General features: G+C 41.2%; 1 long non-coding RNA gene across 1 annotated transcript; it reads right to left on the reverse strand.

Moving 5' to 3' along the window:
* Nucleotides 1-2,390: 2,390 nt before the first annotated feature.
* On the reverse strand, nt 2,391-8,185 carry LOC116686596 (uncharacterized). The gene is made up of 3 exons (XR_004331303.1): nt 8,173-8,185; nt 5,966-5,968; nt 2,391-2,453 (listed from the first exon to the last, which is right to left on the reverse strand). It is a non-coding gene; the product is annotated as an uncharacterized LOC116686596 (long non-coding RNA).

Below are 8,185 nucleotides of genomic sequence, written 5' to 3' on the forward strand. Positions count from 1 at the left end.
ACACTAGGGTTAAAGCACAGATGCCAATTCATTTCATCAAAACAGTGTGCTCATGCAACTATAAAGACATATAACTATGTATGGTACCTTTCCAATATTGGCTAGGCTGCACTGCAAATGCACTCTCATTACTGTATATGGTGATAGTAGCTAAAAGGCAATTAAAAAAAAATTAAAAATTAAAATTAAATTGATAAGCATTACACTGACCCTAGACCTTTCCCCATTCCTATTCAGGGTTATAGTAGGTTGGGGTTTATTTCAGAATGCAATGGTTGAAAGGAAAATTTGCAACCTTTAATGTGCATGTCCAATCAGTCCTAATGGTATTAGTAGTTTACTGAAGAAATACATTACCAGTGTGTGCTGTATTGACTGAGAAAGAAAGTTCTCCTGTTTGCCTCCTGTTTTCCTCTATCCAAGAAATTAAGCAGAAACACACATTAAGCCTCGGGAGAGCGTGCATTAGAATCATTCAGTTTCTGTTGGAATCGAACAACAATTTGAACAAAGGCACCACCTTGTGTTTGCTCTTGGCAGCTCAAGTTCTAAAGGCTCCGCTGCAATGCAAGAGAAGAGAACAAGGAAGCTTGGCATTGCCACTGCTCAAGTAGCTTGTAGTTCTTTTGACGTGACTGGAGAAGAGATTCTGCAGCTGGGGCAGGCTAAGCCCCAGAGACACGGAGAACCTTGGAAAGAGCAGCAGGGTTTTTTCACACCATATTCCTCATTCCTCATATATATATAAGGTTAAGGGGAGGCAGGAGAACATCATATTCAATATACACTGATATACAAACAAACAAAATAAACATAACTTTAACCATTTAATTTAAATAATTTGAAACATGGTATAATTATATAAACAAGTACACATAATTGCTTTAAAATGATCATAAGAGCTTGAATAACTAATAAGCTTCTGGGAGAAAAGGCCTTTCAAGTTTACCTATCTGCCTGTCTGGAAACCTCCCAGATTTGCTTAAAGTTAGGCTAAGTTTTGGGTCATGGTAATGTAAGTAAAAAGTTACACTGAAAATGAAAACTTTTAAAGTAAAGAAGTCCTTAACGACATTTCACCACGCCCTCACTTTCCACTGAGGGATTTTAATGTCAAACTGCTTTCTTTAGTCGTGTCTCCTCTATGTAATCAGTTTATAGAGGGGTATGCACAGAGCGAAATATATGCAGAGGACATCTTTCTCAATTACAGTATTTAGTGAGACTGTCCTGTTAATTGTAGTATTTACCGTCTGGTACTGTGTCCTTCATCGTGATACCTTGACATTGGCAAACTACCACTCCAGCTTCAGCCCCCTACCGCCTCCTTTTAGCACGTTTTCCTTTTCGTTACACCCCTTAACAGCCAGTGAGAGCCACTTGGAAGTGAAAGCAAAGGCAAATATTAAAAGAGTGAGTGTCCTCTGTGAAGAGGCATCTTTTCATGGTGGCTATACCACAGTCTCACCTTGCTTCAGGCCTGCATGGCACTCTACCCCAGTCGCTAGCTGGCAGCCTAGCACATCCAACGCTTTATCCAGGAGACACAGATTATCTTCTAATGCTTTGAAGAGGTTGCATGTGAAGAGGACATAACAGGAGCACTTCTTTCTGTCTTGCTGCATGACATAAATATTAATTCAAAAACCAACCTGTACTCAGTGTGAGGAAGTCAGCCAACTCTGGGGTAGCTAATGTGATTATTTGAGCTAAGAGCAAGAAGACACACACGGTTTGGCTGTGTAGAATGTGTGTGAACTCACTGTACAAAGATTTTGCACTTTAGAAATCGCAACCGTTACTTCTTTTGACTCTTGAGTGGACTTGACTTTGAGTTGTCAAAGTTCAGAAAACCACTTTTGTATTTTCTGCTATTTGATTTCCCTTGAATTCAGCTTCAAGTATTTCTGATTCTGATGAACATGAAATACTATTAAAAGTCCAATGTGTAGGAATTTCTCCCAGCTATCATTGACATCATTTATCGCAATCAACTCTCTCGCGCCATGCAGCTCAAAGTACATATTACAACTACGGTAGCCTTCACGCTTCAAAAAGCCAGCCTTTTGCTCTTTTCAATATCCGTTTTATTTTTCTGGGCAAAGAAGAAGACTCCTGTTCCTGAAATTTGGATTTTGAATACATGTGGTCCTCCATGTTTCCTTATTCAAACTTGCTGGGGCCAGGAAGCACCTGCATCATGTGACAGCAAAAACAAACGAGAAAGGCAGAGCAGTATATCCTGTGTGTCCCTTACTGGCTTACGTATTTCAAGATGGCGCATGAATATGGTGCATCTACCCCAGTTCATGCAAATGAAAATGTAAAATTTCAGGCCAATAGCAATACTTGGAATTGATGGTGGTGGTAAATATTCATGAAAATGCCTGTGAATGGGCAACACCGATTTTGATAATGAACAACTAAATACGTTACACACTGGACTTTTAAGGCTGCATTTGTGAATTTTTAACATATTTAGTAAAACACTTCATGGGACTCAGTTATGGAATATTTAAAAACAAATTGACTGATAGTTATGATTTTCTGCATATATATCCATAATCTGTGACATATTTCTCCGTAAGTAATTAAGTACATTTATTCAAGTACTTTACTGAAGTACAGTTTTTAGGCACTCCACTTGAGTATTTCAATTGTAATGCTACTTTCTTTCACTACATTTATTATACAGCTATAGTTACTAGCAGGTCAGGATTGTACATACATACAAAACAATCCTAACGAGTTTCTAAAATGTAATGCATTGTTATAAATTAAGCCAGTAATAAACATTTAAACTATGAATATATTACTGATAACATCTTGATTCATCAGTAACACTTGATGCAATGTTTGTGTGTGTGTGTGTGTGTGTGTGTGTGTGTTAAAACTGTTTCCTTTTAATGTGCATTTAATTTTTTAATTAACCATGATGAATAAATAAAACCCCAAAGTTGACTCCACAGACATTAAATACAGTATAATGTTGGACTGACAACACTTCTTAATTTTTTTAGATTATTTTTTGGGGCATTTTTTCCCTTATTAGATAGATAAGAAAGGTGGGAAAGAGAGATGAGGGATGACACAAAGTAAAGGGCCGCAGGTCGGACTCAAACCTGGGCCACTGCAAAGGACTCAGCCTAAATGGGGCGCACGCTGTTACTGGATGAGCTAGAGGTTGCCCCGACAACAACACAAAAAAACGTATTGGCCTCTTTGGCCAAATCCCTAAAGTCAGTGATAATGATGTTTACCAGAGCAGCCTGTACCTGAGAAAGCAACTGCTGCAGAAACAGTTCCATGAACAAAAAGTGCAGCTTGTGGCTTCCCTGGAAAGAAAGATAATCTTTCAATGTCCCATGTTTGTCCTTCTCAGGAGCGTTCTGGAGGTTGCTTACCACTCTGCCAGCCAATGATCTATTGAGGGCTGCTACGAGATAATAATACTTTGCAGCATCTGTGGTAATATCCTCGCTTGTGTCTACAGAAACTCTCGCAGCATAATCAAAACTGGGTTTGTCGTCATGCTCGTCTCTGGAAACGTCCAGTAGAAACTCAGGGTCACCAATGTAAGAATCATAGAAAGACAAGGCTCTTTGGCTGCCCACCTTTGTGGCCATTTATTCACACCAAACATCAATCAAACACAGCTGTTCATCACATCACTTTTAACCCGTCAAGATGGTGCTCGGTTAACATGGTTGCCAAACATTCTCCTAAAGAGACAGAGCGTGGGGCCATTATTACCCCACTAGTCCTATCCCCCCACTGTCAGTGTTATACACACACTATAACAGGTTTCAGTGAATGAAATTTTTACCACCTCCCTGTTGGGCTGTTGGGAGTAGTGCTATTGGGGCTACGAACTCTCTGAGGCCTGTGCTTAGTGGCTCTGCTGTGTTTAGGCCTTGGCAGTAAGTGCCAATTGTTGGGCCAACAATTGAAAACCTGGGGGTAGATTGGAGTGAACCACAGTAGGTGTTGCAACTCCAGTACTGCAGCAAAAACTCCTCTCTTAGCTCCTCCCCCTGCCCAGGTGCGTTATAAAAGGCCTCAGCAGGCTCAGATTAGTCTTTTGCTGGTCCCTGGTGGTAGATGCCTGATGAAGGTGGTGAATAGAGTTCACATTTTTTAGTATTTCTTAGTGATTTAAAGTTGTCTCCTTTAACTAACCTGTGCCTTTTTTGTGTTTTAGGTTCACCTGTTCTGTTTTACTATTCTGCTTTATTTTGTTTTTCGTTAGGGTTGCTTTTTGGTTTTCTTTAGTTTATTCATTAAGTTTGTTTAATTGAATATGCAGTATTTCTGTTATTTTGCTTTAGTGTATACACTAAAGCAAAATAACAGAAATACAGTCTGAGATTGTTTGGGTGTTCAGTAATTGTCTCTTTTGCTCCCTTGCTTATCTGGTGTGGTTTTGAGTGGCTCCAAGTGGGTGGCTAGGCACCGTAATGGAACCTCGCTCCCTCCCATTGCATGCAAGTAGGCTCTGGGATTCTTTAAGTGCATGTTTTATTGCAGTGTTTGTAGTGTTGCCCTCACAGATTACGGAGACTGGGTATCCTGTCTGCCCCCACTGAAGCATCAGCCCACTGATGTGAGTTGATTTGTATTCTAATATAGTTAGAGCATTGTCAAAGTTGTTTGTCTGGATCATTGTTAATAAAAACATTTTTTTTTTTCTATTCTCTCTGCCTGCTCAGTTTTTGACCCAGTGTCCTTACTAAAATTGGTTTTCATCATATCTTGGGGTGCAAGTCCCCAAGTGGCATTGTCTGTTCCTAAGTTTGTTTACCCCTTCTAGCATACCATATTTAAAAATAAAAATAGATTTGTTCCCGGCTACAATTGGTGGCGTCGGGTCCTACTGTACTGCTGTCTCTTGTTTTATCATACCTACTTTCTAACAATTCAGTTTGCAAAGAGAGAAAGCAGACAGTAGGCTGTTTAACAGGTGAACTTTGCAGTTCTCCTTACCGTCATTACTTATATCATATACATTTAAAACCTTAAATGGAAATTTCCTAAACTCACTTCATATTCAAATCAAACGCAAATGTGCACAAATCAAAAATCCTAAAACCCTAAATGTCCAAATTAACAGTAAATGTAAAATTTAACTAGATAAAATTTAGTTTTTAACTTAAAAGCCGGGGCCTTTGTTTACCTGAACTGCAGAAGTTACCCATCTTTTATTTGAAGTAGGCTTTTATTAGAGGCAGACCTTTATTTCTAATTCCATCTGTTTCATAAGTATAATTGTTTTGAATAAACCGGTTTAAAATTAAAAGCCATAGCGTGCCACTGGACAGAGAGCATTCATTTTTTTTAAAAACATTTGCAAAAATATCACCATACCACAACAGCCAGGAAAGGCGACAGAGCAATTTGGGTCAGAAATAATCAAACACCACCATTGTCAACCCTGTAAATGTACCTGGCATTTATTCAGGGCTGCCAACTCTCCCGCATTGGCCATGAGACACACGCATTTGACTGGTTTCACACGCTCACACGCCACCCCCCCGATTTCTCACACTGAAGTGTCAACCCGGTTGGTCAAATTTATGAAAGATGAGTTTATCTATAGATCTACCTGTTGAGCTTTCAGAGACTGCGATGGGGTTCAAGAGCGCTCTCTGTCTGTGGAATTTTCGAAATGTCGCAAACTGCGAAAAAAAATTTTACGATCCATCCCAGGCGCATTTCCCGGCTTCAGGTATGTGCTCTGAGTATTACAGACCCGTCCCGTCGCTTCGTGTCCACTCTCTCTGTAAAGATAGAGGTGAGAAGCGCGGATGGTAAGTGTAGCAACTTCAGTTCATTTTAGTGGATTCGCTCTGCTGTGGGCAGTAACGCGTTGCATCCGTGCATAGATCTCTAATAATGAGCAGCGTACAGCCCCCTCTAAACTTTGTCAGAGACCAGAGACCCAAATGGGCCTCTGTGTCTGTCAGACGGTCTGAATGAGATACTGCCAAATCAGCGGAGCAATAACATGCACAGCAGACTACACTCACCTGTAGGATTATTAGGAACACCATACTAATAGTGTGTTTGACCCCCTTACGTGGCATTGGGACTGTTACGGTAAGCGTACCTGACTCATTTCCGTTTCCTGTGCTTGTGTGTCGATAGCGTTGCTGCTCACGCAATACCAGTTCATCTTGTTAGTTTTGCTATTACAGCGGCTAACTGTCCACTAAACACGTATTCCTATAGTAGTTCTGCCTAAGCACTCACAGTTCTTTACATGTACAGTACCCTTCGATAAATAACAGTTTTCGAAAGCTTGGTAGCTAACGCTACCGTACTTTAGCTTCGCTGTTAGCGACTTTAGCTTAGCAGTTAGCCTTATCCGGTAAAGTGACTGGAACTTGAGAAAAGGGTTGTGCTACATTTGCTTCGCTTAGAGCTCGCATCAACGGGGCATAGGCATAAGCATTTGTTTTACGTCTTTCAGTGACTTTCGTTATAACAGTTGTTTTGAACGCTTGGTGGCTAACGCTACCGTACTTAGCTTAGCAGTTAGCAACTTCAGCTTAGTACAGTAAGCCATGTATCTCTCTCTCTACTGTCTCCTGCTCGATGTGTGAGATGTTTAGTTACTCTCTGCATCCTTTAGCGGGTAATGGTGTGTGTAACAAGTGTAGTTATTTATGGCATGGAGGCGAGGCTTAGTGAGTTGGAAGTCCGTTTCGCCACCATGATAGATCAGTCGTTATACTGTAGCTAACCCCCCCCCCGGCAGTCGGCGCGGCCGGCCTGAGCCTGAGTTAGCCTCTGGTAGCCGTCCCCGCGCCACTCCTGAGCAGCCAGGACATAGTGCCTGGGGACTGTGGAGAGACGAGGAAAGACACGTCGTAAGCTTTCAAAGGCGGGACCACACCAGCCTGTTAGCGTTTCTAAAAGATTTTCCCACTCAGCAACACACCCGCTGAGAAACCAACTCTGATTATCGGCAGCTCATCACTGAGAACGTGAAGTTAGCAAAGCCGGCAGCCATAGTTAAGTGCATCCCGGGGCTAGAGCGGGCGACGTGAGTCTTATCTGAAACGTGTGGCTAAGGATGATCGTAAATCAGCAAAATGTTATTCACGTTGGCGTTAATGACTCCGGTTACGCCAAACGGAGGTTACTAAGATTAATGTTTGAGTCGGTGTGTACATACGCAAAGTCAATGTCGGACACGCTAGTTTTCTCTGGACCCCTGCCAAATCTAACCAGTGATGACATGTATAGCCGCATGTCGTCATTTCGCCGCTGGCTATCGAGGTGGTGCCCAGATAATGATGTGGTCTTGTGGATCACTGGCAGTCTTTCTGGGGAAGACCTGGTCTGATTCGGAGAGACGGTTCATCCCACTTGGGCGGAGCAGCTTCATTTCTAGAAACATTGACAAGTTTATTAGTGGACCTAATCCTTGACAATCCATATTTCGGACCAGGAGGCAGAGTCCCAGTCTAACACACTTCTCTGCTCCTTTATTTCAGGAGTTACCTAGTCAAACCCCCATAGTGACGGTGTCTGCCCCCCAACCATTAAAATTAATAAAATTATTTAAATCAAAGGTAAACAGAAGAGGAGCTGTGCATGAAAACCTCATAACAATTAAAACCACAAGTACAATAGTGCAAAAGAATAGGAGAATTGGATGTGGACTCTTAAACATCAGATCTCTCTCTTCTAAAGGGGTACTAGTAAATGAATTAATATCAGATGTGAATATTGATTTCTTTTGTCTGACTGAAACCTGGCTGGGTGGGTGATGGAGAATATGTTAGTCTAAATAAATCACACCAGTCATATTAATACTCACATTCCTCGAGGCACAGGCCGAGGGGTGGAGTTGCAGCTATCTTCGATTCTAGTCTACTAATCAGCTCTAAACTAAACTGAATTATAACTCATTTGAAAGTCTCTGTTTTAGTCTTTCACACCCAGTTGGAAATCAATGCAACCAGTTCTATTTGTTATAGTGTACGAGCACCTGGCCCATACTCTGAATTTATCCGAATTTGCAGAGTTTTTGTCAAACTTAGTGCTAAAAGCGGACAAAGTTTATTGTAGGGGATTTTAATATTCAGTGGACGATGAGAATGATAGCCTTAGCACTGCATTTATCTCTCTTTTAGATTCTATGGATTCTCTCAAAGTGTTTAAAACAACTCACCGTTTT

The sequence above is a fragment of the Etheostoma spectabile genome, unplaced genomic scaffold (assembly GCF_008692095.1).
Source record: "Etheostoma spectabile isolate EspeVRDwgs_2016 unplaced genomic scaffold, UIUC_Espe_1.0 scaffold395, whole genome shotgun sequence".
NCBI classification, from domain to species: Eukaryota; Metazoa; Chordata; class Actinopteri; order Perciformes; family Percidae; genus Etheostoma; species Etheostoma spectabile.